This window comes from Prionailurus bengalensis, chromosome E2, assembly GCF_016509475.1.
Source record: "Prionailurus bengalensis isolate Pbe53 chromosome E2, Fcat_Pben_1.1_paternal_pri, whole genome shotgun sequence".
Taxonomy (NCBI): Eukaryota; Metazoa; Chordata; class Mammalia; order Carnivora; family Felidae; genus Prionailurus; species Prionailurus bengalensis.
Window position 1 is genome coordinate 10,066,402 of NC_057352.1, and position 25,642 is coordinate 10,092,043.

The following is a 25,642-nucleotide window of genomic DNA, read 5'->3' on the forward strand; positions in this document are numbered from 1 at the left end:
CGGAAACAGGCTCCAGGCTCCGAGCCATCAGCCCAGAGCCCGATGTGGGGCTCGAACTCACGGACCGCGAGATCGTGACCTGGCTGAAGTCGGACGCTTAACCGACTGCGCCACCCAGGCGCCCCCCTACTCATTTATTTTAAAACAGACTTATATCATGAACTGGGTTAAATGAAACCTCCAATTCTGCTAGAGTCTGGCCGGTGGGGAGGGGCTCTTTAGGCCCAGAAGTCAGCTCAGTGTGCCCCCGTGACAAAGGGAGATGCCACCCCATGCTTCTGAAAGGTCTACATGAAAAAAACAGGGCCATGGAAGGGACAAAGGCCCGGCCAGCGTCCTGACTTGGCCCACAGGCCAGGATTCACTCCCTCTGGAGAGCATTCGGGACCAGCAGACTGGGTACTGGGGAGGCAGCAAGGGCAGGATAGACCATGTTCATGGAATGAGGGTCAAGCATCGCTGGAAGACCCATGGCTCCCTGTCGTGGGTGAGGGCCTGCAGGCTGGGCCCCACAACTCTGAGCTGGGTCTCCCGAGCAAACCAACTGCTCGGGGCTGGGACCCTGGGAGTGGCATTTGTAAAAAAAAAATTTAATGTTTATTTACTTTTGAGAGAGAAAGACACACACACACACACACACACACACAGAGCGTGAGTGGGGGAGTGGCAGAGGAAGCAGGAGACATAACTCTATGTGTATGAAGCAGGCTCCAGGCTCTGATCTGTCAGCACAGGGTCCGATGCGGGGCTCAAGCCCACGAACCGCAAGATCACGACCTGAGCCGAGGTTGGCGCTTAACCGACGGAGCCACCCAGGCGCCCCGGGAATGGCATTTTTCACAAACACTTCTGGTGATCTGGAAGCAGGTGGGTCGCCGTTTGTGAACCAGCACAGGGATTTCAAACATGGGCTCTGGACCCCCCCTTGCTCCCCCCCCCCCGGGATATGCCCATCGTTCATCCGGCCAGTCAACAAACATCAGGGCTCAACGGTGTGCCAGGAAAACATGGAGCCATTGTCTCTCTCCTTCTGCGGTTTAGAGTCTAGTGATAAAGCCAGGCCTCAAGAAGGGCTCACAGGAGACCTGATACATGCCAAGGGGCGACGACGTGGGGTCAGCCAGTGCGCTGGGGGGTGTCCTTAGACTAGGGCACTGGGGGCCCAGGGGAGGGGTGTTAGGAGGCGGAGACTTCACGGGCGAAGGGGTCTGTCTCCGCTGACAGAAAGGAGGTAAAACCTTCCCATGGACTCCTGCTCAGTGAGACAAAGAAAGGCCTCCCTGATAGCACCACACAGCTGAATCTCAAAGCCAGAGATGTTCGAGCCCCAGGACCACATCTCGTCTGTAAAACTCGAGAAGGGGCGACACGGCTCAACCTCAGCCGACGAGGAGCAGCAGGTGTTGACGGGGAAGGGGGACGAGGGAACTTTCTGGCCAGTCGTGAGAACATTCTGGATCTTGACGGGGCGACCCGGGTGGTCACGTGTGCCAAGGACCTCATCAAGAGGCACACTGACCCTCTCTGCGTTGTGTCGTGGGTGGGGAGGCAGGTCGCTGGGCACATTCTGGGGAGGAGTGAGGGCGGTGTGGCGAGAGCCTGGCAGGAGACGGTAAGAGGGTTGAGCACACCCGTCACCCAGCCTGGGTCGGGGGGTTATTTTTCGAGAATGGGTGAGGGCCTACGGAAGACCGGAAGGACGTTTCGGTCCAGTGAAACGTCACAACCGCCCCGTGGGGCAGGAGCTGTGGGTATCTGCCTGCCAGCACCACGGTGGGTAAGAGCCAGCACCCATACTCTGGACAGGAGCTGCAGGTGTCCTGGGGGAGCCGGGCCACCCTTTGCCTCCAGGTCGCAAAGCACTAGGAAGGGCTCCCCGCAGGGCCCCAAGGGTCATTCATGAGGATCCGGCAGCCGCAGACAGACCCTCCCCTCTCACCCTGCTTCCCAGGCTGCCAGCCGGGGCCCGGGGGACATAGGCTGGGAAGGGGGCGGTCACCGGGAAGTCAGCAGCCGCCCCCTCCAGCCCCTCCAAGTACAAGAAGCACTAGGAAGCGGCAAGTCTAGAGGGACGGAGTGGACAAGAGGAGGAGACAGAGGCAGCTGAGCCTGGCTGGGGGGCTCCAGGGACCCTTCCTCTGACCCCCTAACCCTAGAAAGAGCTTTGGGTTCCACCCCTCTCCGACTACACACAGAAACACTTAACAACAGCAACAGTAACAACGACCACCGCCTTCCGCGGAGCGCTTACGCTGAGCCAGGCATTTGTAAGACACTCTTCCGCGCAGGACTCACAGAACTGATGCAGAGGCTCTCGGAAGAAGCATGTCTTATTAACACTGCGCCCCTGCTCCTCCAGCCTGGGATTACGGAGGGGAAGTAACCTGCCCCCAGGTCACAAGGTTGGAAGGGGCTGGGGCGCCTGGGTGGCTCAGTCGGGGAAGGGTCCGACTTCGGCTCGGGTCACGATCTCATGGTTCGTGAGTTCGGGCCCCACACGGGGCTCTGTGCTGTCGGCGCAGAGCCTGCTTCAGATCTTCTGTCCCCCTCTCTCTGGCCCTCCCCTATTGGTGTGCGTGTATGAGCAGGCACTCGCTCACTCTCTCTCTCTCCTCTCTCTCTCTCAAAAATGAATACACATTGGGGTGCCTGGGTGGCGCAGTCGGTTAAGCGTCCGACTTCGGCCAGGTCACGATCTCGCGGTCCGGGAGTTCGAGCCCCGCGTCGGGCTCTGGGCTGACGGCTCGGAGCCTGGAGCCTGTTTCCGATTCTGTGTCTCCCTCTCTCTCTCTGCCCCTCCCCCGTTCATGCTCTGTCTCTCTCTGTCCCAAAAATAAATAAACGTTGAAAAAAAAATTAAAAAAAAAAAAAATGAATACACATTAAAAAGAAAAAAAAAAAGGTTAGCAGGGGCAACGAGAGGATGGAAACCCACATAGCCACCGAGTTACCCTCACCTCTGGGGTCATCCTGTCCATCCCCACCCCCCGCCAACTGGTTCAACTTCTCCGACTCGCCCTTTACGGCGACAATTTCCGCACAGAACAGCAGACCCTAGGCCCACACCTGTGTAAATCCCAAGCCTGTATAATCGGAAACAGCCCCCGGGGTCCAGGGCCTGGGGACGCCAAGACAGGGACCTCACCGAAGTCCCAAAGAAGGGAAACTGGAGAAAAGCCAACCCGGCCAAAGCCTACTCCCTGCTGCCTCAGTTTCCCCAATCTGTGCCATGGGCTTCACGGCTCGTCTCTCACAGAACAGGACAGATCCTGCAGGCGGCGAAACAGATTCTGGACCCCGGAGATACTCCTACCCGTTAGTAACAGTAGTGATATCGTTGAAATGCTATAACGTCTGGAATTTGCTTAAACCGATCCAGCGAAAGAGAAAGCAAAAAGTTCAGAGGAGGGGGGTGGGGTAACAGACAGAAAAGAGAGGGGCCGAGATCTGTTGAGGGGTGACAGGTACACGGGGGTCCAGTACGATATTCTCTCCACTCTGGGCGGATGCTTCAAAATCCCCATGATAGGGGCGCCTGGGTGGCTCAGTCGCCCAGCTCGGGCTCAGGTCATGATCTCACGGTTCGTGGGTTCCAGCCCCGCGTCGGGCTCCGTGCGGACAGCTCGGAGCCCGGAGCCTCCTTCGGATTCTGTGTCTCCCTCTCTCTCGTCTCTGCCCCTCCCCTGCTCACGCTCTGTCTCTGTTTCTCTCACAAATAACTAAACATTAAAAAAACTTTCTTTAAATCATAATAATAAGCCAAGTGAACCTTCGCTGTGCACGCCTTCAAGCCAGGACCGGTCTTAAAACCTTTCCGCAATTTCACTCACTCAAGCCTCACAAAAGACCCCACGAAGTTCTGTTGCAGATGAGGAAACTGAGGCCCAAACAGTATTTGACCGCCTAGGACCTTCCATTTAAAATGGCAACGTTAGGGGCGCCTGGGTGGCTCGGTCGGTTAAGCGTCCGACTTCGGCTCAGGTCATGATCTCGCGGCCCGTGAGTTCGAGCCCCGCGTCGGGCTCTGTGCTGACCGCTCAGAGCCTGCGGACTGTTTCAGATTCTGTGTCTCCCTCTCTCTCTGCCCCTCCCCCGTTCATGCTCTGTCTCTCTCTGTCTCAAAAATAAATAAACGTTAAAAAAAAAATTTATAAAATGGCAACGTTGGGGCACATGGGGGGGCGGGGGGGGCTCAGTCAGTTAAGCATTCGACTTTGGCTCAGGTCATGATCTCATGATCTCGTGAGTTCATCACAGAGCCCCCTTCGGATCCTCTGTCCCCGTCACTCTCTGATCCTCCCCAGCGCACGCGCGCTCTCTCTCTCTCTCTCTCTCTCTCTCAAAATAAATCAATATTAAAAAAATAAAATAAAATCATAAAATGCCAAAGTTGATTGCCCAGGATTTGGGGGGGGAAGCAGTATGGACTTGGGTATCCAATCTCATGGGAGACTTTGCTACTTTTGTTGTTGTTGTTGTTGTTGTTTTTAATTTTAGAGAGAGATCGCGAGTGAGGAAGAGGGGCAAAGCGAGGGGGACAGGGAGAGAATCTTAAGAAGGCTCCACACGCAGCTCAGAGCCCAACACGGGGCTCAAATCCCACCACCCGGGGATCATGACCTGAGCCGAAATCAGGAGTCGGACACTCAACCGATTGAGCCTCCCGGGGCGCCCTACCACTCTTCATCACCGTCACCGTCACAGCCACTAACATTTTTTTTAAGTAGGCTCCGTGCCCAGTGTGGGGCCTGAACTCACGGCCCCGAGATCAAGAGTCGCACGCTCCGCCAGAGGCCCCACCTCTAACACTTTCTGAGCGCCCGCCAGGCGTCACGCGTTGTGTTCAGCATCGGACCCCCAGGAGCAGGCCGCGGGCGACTCTCCTGTCGTTCCCAGCCTTTCCGTTGGGGACACTGAGGCACGGGGCGCGGAAGCCCGGCCCGCTCCCGGGGTCGACGCCGCTGGGCCTCATGCCAGAGCGGCCCTGCCATGCGCCCCCTGCTGCCGACGCGGCTCAGAATGCCAACATTGTTCCCCATGTGCCTTTGGGGAAGACAAGGGCGACCTTTCAGAGTGCAGAAGTCAGCAAGGGCCCCACGGCAGAGCAGCGGTGACAGTGGAAGTAACAGCCACATCAGGGGCTGGTTCCTGAAAGCCTCGGGGACGCCCGGCGCGGGAGGGCGCGGCCTCATTTAGCCCTCCCAGCCGTCCCTACGAGGGGGCCATCGGGGTCCCACCTTACAGATAAGGAAACTGAGAGCCAGAAAAAGGGATCATTTGGCCCGGGTCACACTATCATCAAGTGGAAAAGAAGAAGGCACCCCCACCCCCGCCCCGTGCCTGCCAATTAGGGGGCTCACAGCCAAGAATCTGGCTAGTCCTGGCCCCAGGAAAAAAAAAAAAAAAAACCTGCCAAAAAGGGCAGATAACATCGCCAAGGACCGACGAGGCTTCCTGTACAGGGTAGGCCCTCCCAACAACCCTCCCCAAGTGGAGATAGAGATGAACCCATTTAGCAGAGGGGAACACAGAGGCCCAGAACCAGCGAGCTCCCGGTCTACAGCCATTCAACCAGCAACAGGTGTGGAGCCAGGACTCCGGCCAACAGACTGGCTTCTAGAGCCCATGCTCTTGACCTCCGCACCAGGGGGCAAGCACGGTCCGCAGGCCACGGGCAGACAGGAAGACGCAAGGAGGCCACAGGAGGCAAAGACACCAAAGCAGGCTGGTTGGATGAACTGCACGGGACAGGAAGGAACGACTTCTTCCAAGGGCAGCCGCCACGGTACCTCCGGGGAGCCCCTAAGTGACAAACGGCAGACTCCTGGTCCAGCGAGCCCGCTTCCAGAAGTTTACCCCACAGCCGGACCCAGCTGCCGGGAAGAGGTGAGGACACGTGCTGTCCAGCCCTATGAGCTGAAAACCGCTCCCACACCCATGTCAAGGAAACAAGGGTTCACCCACACCACACCACGCCACTGGGCCCAGAAAAAGACGGAGGGAACGCTCCCTCTCCCGCGCAGGAAGAGTCCCCCAGGGAAATGAAGCACCGTGCAGGTCAACGGGACGGCAGGTAAAAACCAGTATCTTCAAAGACGCGCCCCCACGGGTAAGAAACGCGCGTGCACGGAACATCAGGATCGGGGAGCGAGGGACTAAGGGTGCCAGGGAGGGAGGAGAGAAAGACTTACGACGTTTGGTAATTCTGAACTTGCCCCCGTGTGCATGTAGCACTGAGGAAAACAATAAAATAAAAAAGACAGAAAGAAAGGCAGTCGCTTCCTCCTTGGAGCCTTCACAGACCACCCAGTCGGAATTACTCACATCACACGCAGCGAGCCCAGCCCTGGGGACCCCGCTTGCCTCCAGCCTCCTCCTGGACCGGATCCCTGGCACACAGTAGGCCCTCAGGAAGTGTCACTGGGAACAGTTAAAGCAACAAAAGCACTCTCTCCGGCCGGCCGGATCCCAACCCACCGGCAACACACAGCCTCTTCCACGAAGCTAAATGCCACCAGGCTAGAAACGTCTCAGAAAACTCTCCGTCGTCGGGGGATCCTGCGTGTCACCGAGGAGAGACACAAAGGCTTCCAGTCAATGGGGACGAAACTCTTAACGGTGGTACCCCCCCAGGCAGGGGAGGATTCAGAAGGAATGAGGAGGGAATCCTTGGGGACAGTTCAACCAGACATTTCCCATGCGCCTGTGGAGTGAAGCATCCCACTCCAGGGAGCCAACTCCGGGGGACAATCCTCAGACAGGCTGCGGGAGTAAGTGGGGAGCAGATCATTCTGATGGGGAGGCGGTGGGGCGGGGGGAGAGGTTTAGGTCACAGATGGAGTTCAGGTAACTTGTTTCCATTGACAGGGTGCCCGGTAGGGGAAGACCCAAAGGAGACCAGAGCAAGATAACTGTGCCCCCCACCCCTCTCCCCGGCGGGGCGGGACAGGGAAAAACACAGACCCTCACTGCTTTCCAAGCCCAGGCCCGCTGGAAAGGAATGCCATGTTTTCCTGTTTCCAATTAACTGCCCCCCCCCCCCCCCTCCCCAGCAGCCCTCTGCATTCTTGAGACCAGGAGTCAAGACAGCCACAGGGGAGAGCTGGGAGGGCTGGCTGGAACCCCATTGGTGGCTAGCCCCGGGGCTAAAAGGCAGCCCCCAGGAACCTGGGGAACCCCACCCCCCATCCCAGGGCCCTCCCACCAGGCCCCAGGGCTTGGCACTGACCCCCTTCCATAACTCTAGGGTGGGGGAGAAGACCCCCCACCCGAGGGAAGGCTGGGGCAGGCCCCAGAGGCCTCTGGGAAGGAAGTCAGCAGGGAGGGGGGCGGAGCACAGGCCTGTCCCTTTGGGCCTTACTCATGCTTCTCTGCTCAAAAAAAAAAAAAAAAAAAAAAAAAAGTCAGTTCCTATTTTCAGGAAACACTCAGGCTTGCGAGACCTATGGGTTCCCCACAGCCCCTCTCCTCCTGTCCCCCGAAAGGAATTATTATGACTTAGGCCTATGCTCTCAGGAAGGAAGATCTTTACACATCAAGGTCGGGACAGTAGATCAGGGGCAAAACACAGTGTCTTTTGCGCAAAACACACACGGAGCCCCTCTCCCCCTCACTCCTACCCCCTGCGGTCTGGGCTTGGGGTCCCCTCACAGCCAGAGACCAGGCTTTCCCTGGGCTCAGTTTTCTCATCTTTAAAATGGGACGATCACCGTATTACCCTCTTCGCTGGGCGAGCTGGGCCCTCCCAGTCCCTCTCCCTCAGTCCACCGCCCCCAAATGTTGCCAAAGGGGAAGGGCCCCAGTTCAGACAGTGGGCGGGGGGGGGGGGGGGAGGGGGAGGTCACTGATTCACAGGTGGCCCTTGCCCACCCACCGCGGGGACGTCCCCCAGGCCTTTTACTACTCCCTTCAATGTCCAGCACTCAACATCCCTCCCCAGCGCTGGGGAATTGGCACGCCACACCCAGTCCGATGAATGACAAACAAAATAACACGTTTAGATACGACTTTCCCCCACCTCAAGGTCAGTTAAGGGAACTATAATTATGGCCACCTGCAGATGAGGAAACTGAGGACTAGGGCCTTAAATGACCTGCCTAAGCCCGCAGAGCGGGGACAGGGAGTCTGACACCGGCCAAGGGGAGAAAGGTTGCCTGTCAGATGCGTCAGGGTGCCTTGAAGGGTGGCCGGCCAGAGTGACCACGAAGGTCCCCGAGAGCTCGGCTGCCCTCCTGGCAGGGCTGAGTCGCAGAAAGCTGGGCCAAGTCCCAGCTCAGGAGGAAGAGGAGGAGGAGGAGGAGGAGGAGGAGGAGGAGGAGGACCATGGGGCCAGCTCCCAGGTGCCCCCCACACCCCCCCGACCAGGCCTGCGGTCCCCTTTCCCGGCCCACGCACCTCCAACTCGGCTCTTATAGGCAAACGCTGTGCTCCAGCCACAGCTGAGATGATTCCGCTCCCAGCCTCGCTTCCAGATGTCTTTACCCCTTCCCCAAACCGGCATGGGGCAGGGGGGAAATGACACAACAGCTCCTTCCAGATATTATTATATAGGAGACCCAGGTCAACTGGAATCAACATGACAAAGTGCCAAAGAGGGGTACAGGAGAACTTAACAGTCTTGAGCTGAGTGGGACGTGGGAGGAGCCGGGAATGGTTGCCCAGGGCAGGGGGGGGGGCTTTGTGACCCCGGGGCAAGTCACATAACCTCTCTCTGAGCCTCCATTAGCCCGGCTGCAAAATGGGAATGCTAACTGTCACTAATCCTCCTGGGGTGGTGGCCAGGGTGCAGCAGAAGGCAATCCATAACGCTCCCTGGGTAGAGAGATGTTATTTCTGGGTTCTGGGGGGGAGGGGGGGAGTCATCAGGGAGGGTGGGGTAAGTAAACATAAGCCCCCTTGAGTCCCACCAGACGTCAGCGCAAGGGAAGGGGAGGATTCCCAAACTGTCCAATTCCCCTGTTCTCCCACCACCCCACAGGTCAGACTGAGCCCTTTACCCGCCCCCCCCCCACCTCGGGTGAAAGCACACAGAGAGAGCGATCACACTGTCCCCCCCCCTCCCGCCCCCCAAAAGGCGCCGGCAGAAAGGAGGTGTGAGAGAAACGGAAACACTCCGCGCGCGTCCCCAGATGGTTATTATTCTATCGGAGGGCCGTGTGACAAAAGGGGCTGACGGTCCGGACCTGAGGCTGGGCACGACAGCAGCCCACGGTCTGGCAACGCCAGAGGGCTGGGACCTGTCACCCCGGCCTCCCGGGGAGAGCTGACACGGCGGCCTCTGACCCCACCTCCCAGGAAGTTCAGCAGCTCAGAACCACAAAGCAAAACAAAGGGGCGCGGAGAGGAAGGAGCCACGGTACCTTCCGATCACCGCTGGCCCCCGAGTCCCGAGCCCCCAGCCGGAGCCCGAGCAGGAGCCCCGGCGCGGCTCCTCGCCCGCTTCTCCGCTGGCCGCGGCCCAAGGCCTGGGCAGCCCCCCGGTCCCTTGTCTCCCCGCGGCCGCCCGTGACAGGAGCCGGGGAAGCAGCCGAGGGGCAGCTAGGGATGGGAAAACCAGATGGCTCCATCCCTCCTCCCTCCTCCCTCCTCCTCCATCCCTCCCTCCGGGTGCCCGCGGCCTGGCCGCCCTCCGCAGGGGCCCGGGGAGGCCGCGGGCCCGGCTCGTCCGGGCTCACCCCAGGGAAAGGGTTGCCTTTGTCTAAAGGTCACCACCCGAGCGCGGTGCCCGGGCTGGGCCTGGTGCCTCCCATTCCCAGGCCGAGGGGGTGGAGATGGGGGGCCGCCCCGAATCTCGGGAGGTGACAGGGGTAAGGCTCCCTTCCCTCCCCTCCCCCTCCCCGTAACGGCCCCCTCCGGGACGAGCCAGCTAGCGGGGGAGGGGGTCAACTCCCTTCATCGCTGGAGGGGTGGGGGACCAAGTCAACTCCTTTCATTGTTTAGGGGCGGTGGGGAGGGGGAGACCCAATGGCCTCCTTCCGCATCCATCCCTCCCCAGGCTGCCGGATGCCCCGTTTCTCCCCGGCACCCCCGACCGGGATTTGGGGAGGGGGCGCAGGGGACGGGCGAGAGGGGGAGATGAAGGCTCGCCACCTCCGGCCAGGCGATCACCATCCACTGCCCCCTTGCCCTCTTCTTCTCTGAAAGGCGGGGAGCGGGGTGAGGGGAAGGGGGGAGGGGGGGCCCGGGCCGGGGGAGGGGGTCTCCCCGCCCCTCCCCCCGTGGAACGTTAGGTCTCGTTTTTCCGCCGCTCCATTGTATCCCCGGCAGCCGGCGGGAGGGCCGGGGAGGCACCGGGCGCCGGGTTTGGGCAGGGGAGCAGCGGGGGGGGGGGTCCCCGCAGGATCGGGGCGGCGGTGATGGTGGGAGAGACGCGGGGGATGGGGGGGCTGCCGGGGGTGGTGGGCGCCGAGCAAAAAAAGAGGCAGCGGGCGCTGCGCCCCGGTTGGGGGGCTGAGTGTGTGAGTGTCGGGGGGGTGGGTTCGGCCCCGGCTCCGGCTCCCCCCACACACACCCTCGCCGCCAACCCCCACTCCCCCCTCGCTTTTGCGCCCTGTCACAGCCCCGACTCGCAGGTAGAGAGAGTTAAGAGATTTAAAGAGAAATTGCTACATTGTGAGAAACTCACCCTGATGTTTGAGCAGCCGTCGGCGCGGGGTCTCCGAGACGGCCCCGCACGGGCTGCAAAGGGAGGACCCAGAAGGGGCCGACCGGCCGGGCCGGTCAGCGCACTGCCTGATCGCATGGCGGCCGCCCGGCAGCCTCCGCCAGGCCCCTGCCGCCGCCCCGCGCCGCGGCCCGGGCGCCCCGGACCCGCGCGCGCTCCGGGGAGGACCCCTCGGGTTTGCAAAAAAAAAAAAAAAAAAAAAAAAAAAAAGAAAAAAAAAAGAAAAAAAAAGAAAAAAATTTTTTTAATTAAATGCAAAAGAAAAAAAAAAAACCTTGCAGGTTTTGTGTCCGCCCCCCCCTTCCTCCTCCTCCTCCTCCTCCTCCTCCTCCCTCCGCCCTCGCCGGGGGACGGGCTTGGGGGAGGCCCCGCCCCGCGCTCCGCGCACCAGCTCCGGCTCCGGACGCCGAGCGGCGGGCCCGCGAGCGAATGGGAGGCCGCGGGCGCCCCGGGAGGGTGCCTCCCGCGCCGGCGCCGCCCCCTCCCCAGCCCCAGTCCCGGGGGTTTGGGGTCGCGCCTTGCCAGGTTCTGGTGGAGTCGGCCGACTTCCTCGAGCCGTGCTCCGGGCTGCGGGGAAAGGCTAAAGGGGTTCGCGCTCCCAGACCCCGGGCGCCCTGCCGGCTGGGGAAGGGGCCCCGGGCGCCCCGGGCGCGCGCCCGACGCGGGGGACAGTCGCCGGGCGAGAGGAGGCGCCCAGGGCGAGCGCCGAAGGCTCGAAAAGGTAGCGGGAGTAGAGGATGGAAAAGAGGGGGCACCTCGCCAGTGGAACCGCGAAGGAGCCGGGAGCGGGAACGAATAGGGTGGAAGGCGGCGCGGGGTTGGGGGCGACTGGCCGGGACCCCGGGCGTGGCTTGATCGCTCACCTCAGTCGGTCTTTGCTCACATGCGACGGCCCCGGGGAGGGCGCCAGGGACGCGGGATCCAACTTCAGAGCCACCTCGAGGCCTCTCGGGCCGCGCTGATGGGATTCCCAGAAGCCCCAGAACGCCTCGGTGGTGTTGGGTCCGTTTCCGCCCCACCAGCCCATGAACGCCTTGCGGGTGGGACACTTAGATTCCCGCGTTCGTGTCGGGAACGCTAGGTGGGCGCCTGCTGTTATGTCCTGCTCCGTGCTGGGGGCCCAGCGGGGACCCAGATGGCCCGGACCTGCCTGCCTCTCCGGGGTGCACAGACCAGGGGGACCTCTCTTTTGGTCTCTTACTACCTTCTGTCTTCCCAGTGCCCCAAAAACCTCCATGCGTACAGAAGCGGCTTAATAAATGCGTTGAATGAATGAGTGACTGAGACGCATCTGTGCTTTAAACTTTAGTATTTATTCTAGTATCTTGGGCCTACTGTTCGTGGTATTTAAGAGATCACTGAGGTTAAGGGCCCTGACTCAAACCGGTGGCTCTGGCTCACATCCTGCCTCTGCCACGTCCTTGCTTTGTGACCTTGGGCCAATCACTTCACCTCTCTGTGCCTTCATTTCCCCGTCTCAATAATAGGCCTCACTTTACAGGGTCATTAGGACCAAATAAGCTTGTCAGGGAGATCGGCACCTGACCGGAAGTGCCAGAGAAGCGCTGACTGTTCTTGAGGATTATACAAAAAGTAAAACTGTCAATTTCAGAAGTGAACGCATGGGTTGCCCCAAACATAAGACAGTGGTGGATCCGGAACTTACGCAGTGGTCATCCACAGCTCACTTGGAGGAATGTGACTCTTTGGAACAAAAACAGCAATATACACACTTAGACTTTATGTTTGTGCAGCTCGCCCTCTATTTGCTATGACTGAGCCCGATTAAGCTACACCTTGAGTATTCATTAACTAGTGCCAAACACAATATTTTGAAACCTCAGTACTGCCCAGCAGGAAGATGCCTCTAGCACCTCCCATCTAGAAAACCTTTAATCCCATTTCACAGTGTAGGAAACTAAATTGGCTCCGAGGAGGGGAAGTATTTTGCCCAAAGTCCCACAACCAGGAAGTGATTGGAGCTGGGTGACACTTGTGTCTGTGTCAAAGCTCCGAGCCCCAGGGGCACTCAGCACTTGAAGACTGGTTAAAAGCAGATTTGAGGCATTAGGAGGGGTGATTGTCCACATGTATTCATTCCGGCAGGGTGTATATTTATTTCTTTTCTTTCTTTCTCTTTCTTTTTCTTTCTTTCTTTCTTTCTCTTCTTTCTTTTCTTTCTTTCTTTCTCTTCTTTCTTTTCTTTCTTTCTCCCTCTTTCTTTCTCTCTTTTTCTTCCTTTCTTTCTTTGTAAAGTTTATTTATTTTGAGAGAGAGAAACGGGGGAAGGGCAGAGAAGCCCAAGCAGGGTCCACGCTGTTCAGTGCAGAGCCGGGATCGTACTCCCGGTCCATGAGATCCTGACCAGGGCCGGAACCAGGTGGCTTAACTGCTTAACTGACTGAGCCACCCAGGTGCCACTGCAGGAAGTATTTTTTTTTTTTAATTTTTTTTTTCAACTTTTATTTATTTTTGGGACAGAGAGAGACAAAGCATGAACGGGGGAAGGGCAGAGAGAGAGGGAGACACAGAATCGGAAACAGGCTCCAGGCTCTGAGCCATCAGCCCAGAGCCCGACGCGGGGCTCGAACTCACAGACCGCGAGATCGTGACCTGGCTGAAGTCGGACGCTTAACCGACTGCGCCACCCAGGCGCCCCTGCAGGAAGTATTTTTTAAGTTATCCAGTATGTTCCAGAATTTTAGTAGCGGTCAAGACCACTCAGGTTCTCACCCCACCGCCTACCCCCACACCGTACACACACAGTCCACAATGTGTTAGGGAACGCAGACAATGTGCAAGTAAGACTTAGCGACAGTTTCCCCCCTGCCTTCCATGCATGGCAGGTCCCAAGTTTCTTTGGTGCACTGGTATCCCCCCCACCCCCACCCCTAGAACGCTGCCCGGTACTTGGTGCTCAAAAAAGGTCTTTTGAACCAAGAGGTAATAGCCACCTGACCTCTCAGGAAGATGGTCTGGGGCCATGCTACTTGGAATGGGCCTGGCTGGGTGTGAAGGAAGGTGACAACAGGTCAACCCCAAAGCCCTGGGAAATCAAGTGTCCAAGGTCAGCGTAGGGGACATTATGGGCCCAAGTGAAAAGAGACTTGCCGTCTTTGGGGGATGACACACATCTTCCCTTTGAGAATCCCATGCAAGGTGTGAGTTCTAGGCTAAGAATTGAGTGGGCGGTGGTGAGACCCAGACAGGTTCAGCGACTTGTCCCAGGGCTACTGAGCCAGGATGGGGACCAATCCAGTACACCCAGGTGTTCGTAGTATAACCCTCTGGGCCAGGTGCTGGCCCTCTTTTAAACTGCAATTCTCTCTCTCTCTTTTTTTTTTTTTTTAACGTTTTTTATTTATTTTTGAGACAGAGAGAGACAGAGCATGAACGGGGGAGGGTCAGAGAGAGAGGGAGACACAGAATCGGAAGCAGGCTCCAGGCTCCGAGCCGTCAGCCCAGAGCCCGACGCGGGGCTCGAACTCACGGACCGCGAGATCGTGACCTGAGCTGAAGTCGGACGCTTCACCGACTGCGCCACCCAGGCGCCCCAATTCTCTCCTTTTTTATTTATTTATTTATTTTTCTCCGTGAAGGAGAAACAGATTCAGAGAGGATAAGAAACCAGATCAAGGTCACACAGCCTGGGATTCAAACCCAGCTCTGGGTCCCCTGGGTCCAGACTTTATAAGGAAGAAGAAGAGGAAGAAATGAGACAATGAATGGATTATTGAAGGTCTTTGGGGGCAGTGACACAGCGGTGCACGGATGTGAAAAATTAGGACCAGAGAAGGTGCACCTACGTTTTCCTCAACCAGCAGATACGCTGTTATCTCTGGGTTCGGCTGGGCTCCTGGCACTGGGTCCTTGCTTCTTCCCAGTCCGGGACTTAATCCCATATGGGTCACAGTATCTCCTGTTTGTTAACATAAGGCTGAGCAGGTGACACACACCTGCCAAAGGGTCCAAAAACGTTTGCTGTGAGGAAAATGGCTTCTGTAGGTCCTTGTAGCCACTCCACGAGCAAGCATAGCCCCAGACATTGGACCTGGGATTATGGACACCCCACCGGAGGGGCGCCTGGGTGGCTCAGTCCATGGAGCATCCAGTTCCTGATTTCGGCTCAGGTCCTGAATCCCGGGTAGTGGGATCAAGATCCGCGTGGAGCCTGCTCAAGATTCTCTCTCTCCCTCTGCCCCTCTCCCCCCACCCCCCCTTGCGCGCACTTTCTCTCTCTCTCAAAACAAAACAACCCACGGCCTCAACATGAACTTGGATTTCTGCCCTTCATCTCAACGCTTAATGGAACTGTTTTAATCACAACCTGGCAGCTGAAAAGCCACAGCAGGAAACCCACGATTGGCCGTGGAAGGGTCCAGGACGTTGGAGAACTAATCCGCCCTGTCCCAGGGTCTTGATGCTTTTTCCCACGTTCAGGACACTGACTCCACGGCCCCTTTCGATCCCAACCCTCCAGCTTGGAAAGCTCCCCTCCCCCGCAAGTACCAGGGCATTTTCTGTCCCATCCTTTCGCGCTGCTAGTCCTTCCCCACCCCATCCTCGGCTCTGCCAGCCAGACCCTAAACCCCTTTACCTCTCTAACCTCCTATCCGCCCTGCCGTCCAGCTCCTCCCTTGCAGGACCCTGACCAGTATCTGGCGTGATCTCCATCTCCCTACCGAGAGGAGTGGTTTCTCTTTTCCTTTACTTCTTTCTAAATAAGTGCTTTGTCCCTCCGAGGGTCAAAACAGTGTCCGCCGCGGCCCCTCCCTCGCGCTCGCAGCTGCAAAGTTGAAAACTTTGCCGACCCAAGTTCTGCTTCTTGATCTGGGAGGATGCTGGTGCTACGGGAGTTTTTGGTTTTTCAGTCCAGCGGCACACTTACGGCCCAGGCGCTTCTCTGTGGGTACGCAACACTTCAATAAACAAGAGGGAACAAAACAAGGAGGCTTGCCCAATCCTAAAACACCCTCGCGGTCCCTTCGGGTTTCGTTCAACGGGATTTGAGGGAAGAGAGTTTCCATCAAAGACCTCTCCAGGATCCGGGATAGAGCCGCCAGGCGAGGAAAGAAAAGGGAACCGGAGGGCACTGGCTCCGATCCCGCTTCTGCCGTCTGACCGCGCCCTTTAAATATGGCTCATACGGCGCGACTGCGCTGCCCCAGCTCACGGGCCCTACTGGCCCGCTCGGAGGGCAGAAGCCAAGAGCCGCAACGAAATCAGGCAGCTGCGAGCCCAGCCCGGCCTCGGTCCTCAGCGCGGCAAGTGCGGGGGGCGGGGCCTGGCCGCCCATTGGCTCACGCCTAGGGGCGGGCCCACTGCTCCGTCCCGCCCCCACCCCCTACCGGGTTAATTGGGCCTCGCGCCTGCCCGGGGAATTATTCATCGGAGGGCGGGGCCTGGGTTTGTTTACACCCTGCCATTGGCTGGATTTGAATCGGCCCGACTGCGGGCCGGCCGCGGGGCGGGGCTCCAGAGGGCCCGGGCCCGCGCCTGACAGCTTGGGGAGGAAGGGTCCGCGGCCGGAGCGCCGGGACCCGGCAGAAGGGGGTACCCTCGGCGGATGCGGCCAGCGGGGGTGGGCAGGTGGAGGCTTCCGCCCTCGTTTCTCCCCAAATACTAATCAAAGGCCAGGGTGCGGAGCCTTGTTTGTGTTTTCATAAACACGCTGTAGGGAAACCAAACCCGGAAACAACCTTGCTGCCCACGGATGGGGGACTCATTTAAATAAGCTGTGGCCTGACCCGTAGTGACACACGAAGTGGCCGTAAAATGAGGAAGACACGAACCGACACACAAGTTATGTATCCAGTCAAGAAACAAAAGCGAAGAGGGGAGCAGAGAGTGTACCGGCTTAAAAGTGGGTGAAAAAAAATACGAGCTTTTGCTTGTTAAATGCACAGAATGTCTTTGAAAGCAGCAACAACCCGGTAACAGCAGTTGTGTGTGGGGAGGAAGACAGGGCGGGTAGAGGATAGATGTTTTTGTACTGCCTACAAGTTAGAGCCCTGTATCACCCATTCAAAGAAAGGCACACCATGTAAATAAAAATACAGGACTGAGTTCTGAGGACTCTCCCCCTGCACCCTCCTGCCTTGGGGGAGGATGAAGAGAAAAAAGCCTAAGGAAGCCCTAAAGGAAAGAAGCAAAAATCAAATCTAGGAGAGGCCCCTTTAAGAAGGGAAACTTGCCTCCTCCAGAAAAATGATGTGAGGCTGTGAGGCAAGCTGAGCCCCTGGGCAGACGGGACAGTCGTCCTGGGTTTTGACTTTTATTAATACTCGTGTGTTCTGGGAGATCGAGAGAGGAAAAGAACGACTTCCTGCAGCTAATGAGGTTTGAACTGTTAGGGTTCTTACTTCCTCTGTCTAGATCCCGTGGGGGGAGGGTTTGTGATACACTGTTAATTTGGCATGAAAGTCAAGCCTGGAGTGAAAATTTGCCCATCTGCAAATTGTGAGTAACTGCTTAACCAAGCTGGCACTCTCAGCCCTGGTCCATAGAAATAACCTCAGCGAAGGTACCAACAAACATCCCTAGCAGGTGGGAGGTTCTAATATTTATCCCTGGTTTGCAGATGTGGAAAGGGAGTCACAGAGAGCTTCCAGAACTGCCAAAATCAGGCCCCGCAGGACCTGGAACCCAGGCAGCCCCACCCCAAAGTTCATACTTCTAACTGTTATATTACACCTGCCCCTAAAAACTTGTGTCTTCACAGAGATAAACTATTTTGTATCGACCTTCCACAGTAGAGAGGTTTTTGTTTTGTTTTGTTTTGTTTTGTTTGTAATAAAAAAATTTTAGGTGGTTCTTTCCAAAATTCTACACGGAGGCAAACTTCTAAATTTTTTTTAAGTACATTCACAGAGGAAATGATTTGCCCGTGACCCTTTTACCCACCCCCGCCCTCCATGAAACACTTACTTAATGCTTCCCGGGTATCAGGCACATTTTTAAACATTTCATGTACATCAGCTCATTGAACCATTGCAACAACCCAGAAGTCAAAATTGTTACCACTCTCATTTCACAGATGAAGAAACTGAAGAACAGAGGAGTTAAGTAACTGGCCCACCGTCCCAGATCTCCCTCCAGAAAAAAGAAAAGGGACACCAAGAAGAATGGGCAGGTCATGGCTGGAGCAAGAGGAAGGTGTCCAAAATTTCCAGAGAGGGAGGAAGGAATGGGAGGTAAGATAAACCACCGGGCTGTGAACGTGGAGAAAATGGCTTTAGTGGGGTGCAGTGGGGGGCTGTGGGCAGCTTGCAAAAGGTAGCGGGAAATGGCCGACAAGTGCACGAAAGGTTCTCGAAAGTCATCAGTCATCAGGGAGATGCAAATCAAAACCACAGCGAGACGCAGATTCACACTCACGGGAATGGCCGCAATGATAAAAGGGGACAAGAGCAGGGGTTGGCACGGATGTGGTGAAATCAGAACCCTCATACACCGCTGGTGGGCAAACTGGTGTAGCCAAAATGGAAACCAGTTTCGAGTTTCCGCAGTCAAGTTGCACAAAGAATTGCCATGCACCGACTCCTACGTATATACCCCCCAAAAAAGTGAAAACAGGAATTCAAAAAAACTTGTGCAAAGGGGCGCCTGGGTGGCTCGGTCGGTTAAGCGGTCGGCTTCGGCTCCGGTCATGATCTCGCGGTTCGTGGGTTCGAGCCCCAGGTCGGGCTCTGTGCTGCCAGCTCAGAGCCTGGAGCCCGCTTCGGACTCTGCGTCTCCTTCTCTCTCTGCGCCTCCCCCACTCGTGCTCTGTCTCTCTCTGTCTATCAAAAGTAAATAAATCTAAAAAAAAATTTTTTTTTTTAATTTCACAAAATGAAAATAAAGTAGCTTGTGCAGGAATGTTCCTGATAGCATCATTCCCAATCGCCAAAAGCGGAAAAACAACCCACATATCCATCAACTGACAAATGAATAAACAAAATGCGGTGTATCCATACAACGGACTATTATTCGGCCACCAAAAGGAACAAAAGCACTGACGTGTGCCACAAACACGGATGAACGTTGGAAACATCATGCTAAGTGTAAGAAGCCAGAGGCAGAAGGCCACGTGTTGTAGAATTCTGTTTATATGAAATGTTCAGAAAAGGCAAATCCATAGAGACAGTAGGTTGCCAGGGGCTGGGGGGAGCAGGAAGGGAGGGAGAGTGGGTATGGGGTTTCCTTTGTGGGGTCTTGAAAATGTTCTGGAATTCGTGGGGAAGGCTGTGCAAAATTATGAATCTACTGGTACTGAATTGTACACTTTAAAATAGTGAAAATGGTAAGTCTTACAAATTGTTTAAAATTGGGGCGCCTGGGCGGCGCAGTCGGTTAAGCGTCCGACTTCAGCCAGGTCACGATCTCGCGGTCCGGGAGTTCGAGCCCCGCGTCGGGCTCTGGGCTGATGGCTCGGAGCCTGGAGCCTGTTTCCGATTCTGTGTCTCCCCCTCTCTCTCTGTGCCTCCCCAGTTCATGCTCTGTCTCTCTGTCCCAAAAATAAAAAAAATTAAAAAAATTAAAAGATTAAAAAGAATTTTTTTAAGTTTCTTTTGAGAGAGAGAGAGAGAGAGAGAGAGAGAGAGAATCCCAAGCAGGCTCTGTGCCATCAGCACGGAGCCTGATTCGGGGCTCCATCCCAGGGAACCTCGAGATCATGACCTGAGCTGAAATCAAGAATCAGATGCCTGACTGACTGAGCCACCCAGGCGCCCCGAAAGATTAAACATTTTTAAATGGGGGTGAGAAAGAAAGCAGTGGTGTTGAGCGAAGATGACTTTAAAAAAATTTTTTTTCAACGTTTTTTATTTATTTTGGGGACAGAGAGAGACAGAGCATGAACGGGGGAGGGTCAGAGAGAGAGGGAGACACAGAATCGGAAGCAGGCTCCAGGCTCCGAGCCATCAGCCCAGAGCCCGACGCGGGGCTCGAACCCACGGACCACGAGATCGTGACCTGGCTGAAGTCGGACGCTTAACCGACTGCGCCGCCCAGGCGCCCCTGAAGACGACTTTAAAGGTAGTACATAGGGCAATGTATACAAGGCGCGGGGCCAGGTGGAGAGAAAGAATGGAGATATCTGGGGAGTGAGGTCCAGACAGTTCACCTGCTCTGGAGGGGTTACAGAGAGCCCAGGGGGGACCTCGTGAAGCTCTCACAGGCCACTGGAGGATACAGACTCACTCCAGGGTAGTCAGGGCCGGGATGGGGGAGGCAGGGGGCTGTAGGAGCCGGGAACAGCTACCCGACCCAGCCTGGGGTTCAGAAAGGCTTCCTGGAGGAGGAGGAGAACGATAAAGAACAGTCTGATAGGAAAAGGGAACAGGCAGTGCGGGAGGGGGGCATTGGTTTTCGGGGCCCAGAGGAGGAAGAGAGAGCCCAGAGTTTCTAAAGCGGAGATGAACCTTGACATCGCTGATTGAAACCCTGCTCGGGCTCCCTGATGCCCTCCGGGGGGGGGGGGGGGAAGGCCACACCCTCGAGCAGTTTAGCATCTGTTCATTCCCTGCACACATTCCCTGAGCACCTGCTCTGTGCCCCACCCTGTGCCGGTGATGCAGGGGACACTGGTGACGGGGACAGGCCCAGCCCTGCCCCACCCCAGTGAGGGAGACAGACATAAACCAAATCATTGCCCAAGTGATAGCTATTAGCTCCTAGCACCTGAGAGGCCAGGCAGGCTTAACCCAGCCCCCAGGGGCTTCTCAGCGTCTGGGATTCCCAAAGGGCCATTTCGCGATTTTTGCAGAATACTGCCTCTACTGTTTATATTTTTAATTTGTTCTTTCAACCAACTTGGGTTTTTTTTTTTCTTCTTAATTCCTTAAATGGGTTCCCGTGGGGCTCCCTGAGGCTCCTCAGAAGCACCAAGGGTCCTGACACCACAGGTGTGACAGGCTTGTTACTTTTTTTTTTTCCCCCCTAACCTGCATTAAAATAAAGGCCTGATCGTGAAAATAAGTCACCTGGAAATGATCTCAAATGCTACTTTGGGGGCCTCTGGCCTGGTTTTGGGGGGCTGGGGGGTGAACTCCCTGAGGGAAGTCGGTGGTAAGCTAAAACTCGAAGATGAATAGAGTTTGCGCGACAAGGGAGGATGGGAAGAGCAGGGGCAAAGGCCCTGAGGCAGCCGCGGCGGGGCAAGAAGGCAGGCGGGGCTGCTGGCGTGTCGGGAGGAACTGCGCAGCTTTGGGGGTATAGCATGGATTTGGGGGCTGAGCCCAAAGGCGATCCGCGCTCATCGAAGGGCTTGCTGCCAGCCTCGCTTTGCCACGTGTCTTCTGTCACGCCTTTCTGAACGTGGGAGAGGCAGGGAAAGACACTGTGTCCCTCGATCCCCACAAACGCTGCGGCACAGAGCTACAGAACAAAGACATTCTCTTCTAGAACCCCAGGGTAGGGGCGCCTGGGTGGCTCAGTCAGTTAAGCATCCCACTCTTGACCTCGGCGCCGCTCACCATCTCTCGGTTTGCGAGCTGGAGCCCTGTACTGGGCTCTGTGCTGATAATGCCGAGCCTGCTTGGGATTTGCTCCCTCTGCCCCTCCCCTGCTTTCCCCCCCCTCTCTTTTTGTCTCTCAAAGTAAATAAATACACTTAAAAAACAAAAGGGCAAGCATCACCCTCACAGGCCTTACGATGTCTGAGGGTTTCTCCTCCCGCTCCTGCCTCTCTGCCTTCGCCATGAGAACGTGCCTGGGCTAGCTTGCCGGATGGATGTGAGGGAGAGGTAGAGAAGAACTGAGTCATCCCAGCTGAAGTCACTCCAGACCAGCCAGCCTCTAGTTACCCTGTCAGAGGATGACAGACCCATGAGTGAGCCCAGCCAAGGTCAGCCGAGCCTGGTCCAGATTAGCAGAAACCGTCCCGATGACCCAAATACACGTGGGGAAACAACATGGCTGTTGTTTTCAGCCACCACATTTTGAGACGGTTTGTTACGCAGCTGTAGCTGACCGACGCAAAGGACAGACTAAGAACTGAGATAAATGTGTGGGCGTCCCCACCACCTAGACGCAGCTGTAGCTGACCGACGCAAAGGACAGACTAAGAACTGAGATAAATGTGTGGGCGTCCCCACCACCTAGTACTTTCGGATTTGTTGAATGACCAAGGCAATCCAGAATTCTCTCTTTCCTTCTAATTTCCCCTTCAAACTTTTACTCCTATATCCGGATCTCATCTTCCTTCAAATAGTACAATATAGATCCCCCTTCTAGGGATGCTGGATTAACCCCTTAAGAAAGAAACAATGTTTGGGGCACCTGGGTGGCTCAGTCGGTTATGTGTCTGACTTTGGCTCAGATCACGATCTCACAGTTTGTGAGTTCGAACCCTGCTCTCTGTGCTGAGAGTGCAGAACCTGCTTCAGATCCTCTCTCTCCCTCTGTCTCTGCCCCTCCCTCGCTCCCTCTCTCAACAATAAATAAATAAACATTTTTAAAAAAGAGAGAGACAATGGTCGAAGAATGACAGCTTTGGAGTTTGTGCTATGTATTAGCTGGGAGCTATCACCAATTAAGTAAAGAAACAATGGTCTTAATTTAATTTTATTTTTTAAGTTCATTTATTTACTTTGAGAGAGAGAGAGAGAGGGGGAGAGGGAGAGAGAGCATCCAAAGCAGGCTCCGTGCCATCAGCAGGGAGCCCAATGTGGGGCTCGAACCCATAAACCGTGAGATCACAATGGTCTTAATTTTAATCAAAACAATTTTTTTTGATGTTTATTTTTGAGAGAGACAGAGTGCGAATGGGGGGAGGGGGGGTGGCAGAGAGAAAGGGAGACACAGAATCCGAAGCAGGCTCCAGGCTCTGAGCGGTCAGCACAGAGCCCGATGCAGGACTCGAACCCATGTGCTGTGAGATCATGACCTGAGCTGAAGTCAACCGCTTAAACCACTGAGCCACCCAGGCGCCCCGCAATGGGCTTAGTTTTAAAGGGATTGACGATCTCGTTGAATTTTGGGAAAAGAGGTGATAGGTACTGATGGAAGGGTGGGAAGCACTGACCTCAGTAGCCCGTGTCGCCTGCACTAAGGTGGCTTTGACCCAAGTCTCCCTGGTTGCATCTTTCTTCTTTTCTGGAAGGCTCTCCGGGAAACCGCAAGGACTTTGGCAAGGAGGGGAGGGTCTCTGGGAACCTGGATCCTTCCGCCTGGAAAAGGAATGTCCTGGGTGTGCTCGGAGACGGCACCCACTTGGATTTCGAGGAGCTGTACTTTGGGGCTGTCCAGCCGGAGGTGAACGGAGGTGGTGTGTCGGGGCCTGGACCCAGCTGTCAGATCTGGGCTGGTGCTGCACGTGCTTAGGAAAGATCATTCTGCAAGTGCTGGCCATTCACCATCATCGAACAAAACAGCAAACGGAAAAAATCCGCGCCCCACCCCCCAAAAGGGTGTAAGGAGAGGGAGCTCAAATGACCCACAACAGCCCTCCCCCTGCCACCTTAATAAAAGATATTTATGGCGGCTTCTTTGCGCGGCCAGTCTGGTGTTGCAGAGGGCGGGGCTCTGGAATGAGGCCTCTGGCTGGGTTTGTATCCCGCCTCTGCCACCTACTGGCTGTGTGCCTCGGGCAAGTCAGTTTCCTCTCTGTGCCTCAGTTTCCTCATCTGTAACAATCCGCCTCTCAGGAGGGAGTGGATGTGAGGGGGCTCTGAACGGTACCTGGAACTTTTGTATCATTGTTCCCGAAAGCCCTGTTAGGTAGGAGGCACAGGGACCAGGATAAGCCTGGCCCCCAATCAGAGATGCATATTGAGGAATTAGTTACACAGCAAGTGATTTGACTACTATTCAGACCCTTCCCCATCTCTGTCCCTACTAACGGAGTCCAGGCCACTGTCACCTCCTATATGGCCAGTTGCAAGCAGGAGAGGGGCAGAGAGGGAGAGAGAGAGAGAGACAGAATCCGAAGCAGGCTCCAGGCTCCAAGCTGTCAGCACAGAGCCCGGCGCGGGGCTCGAACCCACAAACCCTGAGATCATGACCTGAGCCGAGGTCGGACGCTTAACTGACTGAGCCCCCCGGGCGCCATGTCGCGTTTGCCTTTTCGAAAGGGCTGCGGCGGCTGGTGTGGGACCATGTTGTCCAGGGGGTGAGGGAGAGGGAGAAAGACGGGGAGAAAGATGAAGCGGGAACCTCAAAAGTAGGGAAGGGGAGGGAAGAAGAACGGGCGGCTGGAAGCCGGGGTTGGAAGGGTGTGGGCACAGAAGGGGGAGAAAATGCCAGGCTGGTGCTCTGGGAATGAGCTGACAGTCAGTTTGCGCCCGACTGACAGTCAGTTTGCGCAGGGAAGTATGGGGAGGGTCGACAGGTGGCGGGCAGGTGGGGGGGGCAGTACGGGAGGCAACAGTCCGCCTTTGAGCCCAGCGGGGCACCAGAGCCACCTAGAGAAAGCCCTGTGCCTGCGTGAGGTCTGTGATTTCTCTGGTTCAGGTCGAACCTGTTGGGCTGGCTGTGTGGGTTCTTCCCGAGAAGGCAGATGGCTGGGGTTAGGCCAGGTGTGCATTCCAGAGGGGTCTGAGGGTGCTTGAAGGAAGCGATTCAAAAGTGAGACGCAGAGAGTAGCCAAGCGAAGATGGGGGAAGAAGAAAGGGTGGTGGAGAGGAGACACCGGCGGTCAGAGTGGACCCCTTCCCTCCTTCTGGAGCGCGTCCTGCCGCGCGGCTTCCCCGGGGGCTTCCCCTGCCACGGTTTTCCTTCCGCTTCTCCGGTGCCCCCTTTCCAGTGTCCTCACGGATTGACTCCTCTTGCAACATCTGACCTGCTCTCCCAAGGGCGGGTCGGCCTCCTCTTGTACGGTGCCTTCTCCGAGGGTTCGGTGACCACGGATAACCTTGATCTCAGCGTGAGGAGCACGGTCCCAGCCTGTCGGAAAGAGCAGGTGGTCTGCACGCGGGTGGCAAGCGGTGGCAGGTAGGAGGCCGAGCAGCGGGCCACCCATCCCCCAGAGAGAGACTCTGCACGTTGCAGGTTTGACCCCTGAGCTGCACGCTCGCTCGGGTCACCTGGGGGGAGCTTTAAAACAAACCAACGCCCAGGTCAGTGCCTGCTCAGTTAATTCAGCGTCTCCAGGCACGAGACTCGGACCGTGGCGCCTTGCCACTGTGCCATTCCGTGTGGGGTCGTTCGTGCAAAGTTTGGTCACACCAGGGGAGAAGCTGTTGGAAGGTGGTGATTTTGAGCCCCTGCTCCAGAGTCTCCTTCTCTCCAATTACGTACAATCAACCTTGGGATAGCTCCCGTCATCACCCAGCATATTATTATTATTATTTCTTTAATGTTTATTTGTTTTTGAGAGAGAGAGACAGAGACAGAGACAGAGTGTGAGCGGGGGAGAGGCAGAGAGAGAGGGAGACACAGAATCCGAAGCCGGATCCAGGCTCGGAGCCATCAGCCCAGAGCCGGACGCGGGACTCGAACTCACGAGCTGTGACCTCATGACCTGAGCCAAAGTTGGACGCCTAACCGACTGAGCCACCCAGGCGCCCCTCACACCCCTCAGAGGGACATATTTGTAAATATCAATCAGCTCGTGTGTCCCCCCTCCCCCATGTGGCCTTTCCATGGTTCCCATAAGCTATCCAAACCCCTTCCCAGGGCCACCAGGGGCCGTCACCTGTCTCCCTAACCTCAGCCAGTATTCCCGTCACTGACAGGCTGCCGGAATCACCCCAATCCTCCCCGAGCTTAGACCTCTACTTGGGGTCATGACCTTTGGGCTTGAACCTCTCTGTGCCTGGAATTCGCGCCCTGCGTGACTGCGCGACTGTCTCCAACTTTAAGTCTCAATCACACGCCTCCTCCTCCGAGAAGCCTTCGCGGGTCACGCGGTCCCAGGTAGTGTTTCTCCACCTTCAAGGGTGCATACGAATCCCACGGGGACCCCGCTGAAACAAAATGCAAGACCTCCGAATTCGGGAGGCCTGGGTGGGACCTGAGCGTCTGCGTTTTGTTAACTTACTTCTTTTCTTGTTGGTC

General features: G+C 56.5%; 1 protein-coding gene across 2 annotated transcripts in view; it reads right to left on the reverse strand.

The window, feature by feature from the left end:
* The window catches only part of BICRA (BRD4 interacting chromatin remodeling complex associated protein), an 80,577-nt gene extending 69,813 nt beyond the window's left edge, over positions 1–10,764 (reverse strand). For both annotated transcript variants that reach the window (XM_043600440.1, XM_043600439.1), the window contains exon 1: positions 10,625–10,764. The gene's annotated coding sequence lies outside the window, so the exon portion shown is untranslated. The remainder of the gene's footprint in view (positions 1–10,624) is intronic.
* Positions 10,765–25,642: the final 14,878 nt, after the last annotated feature.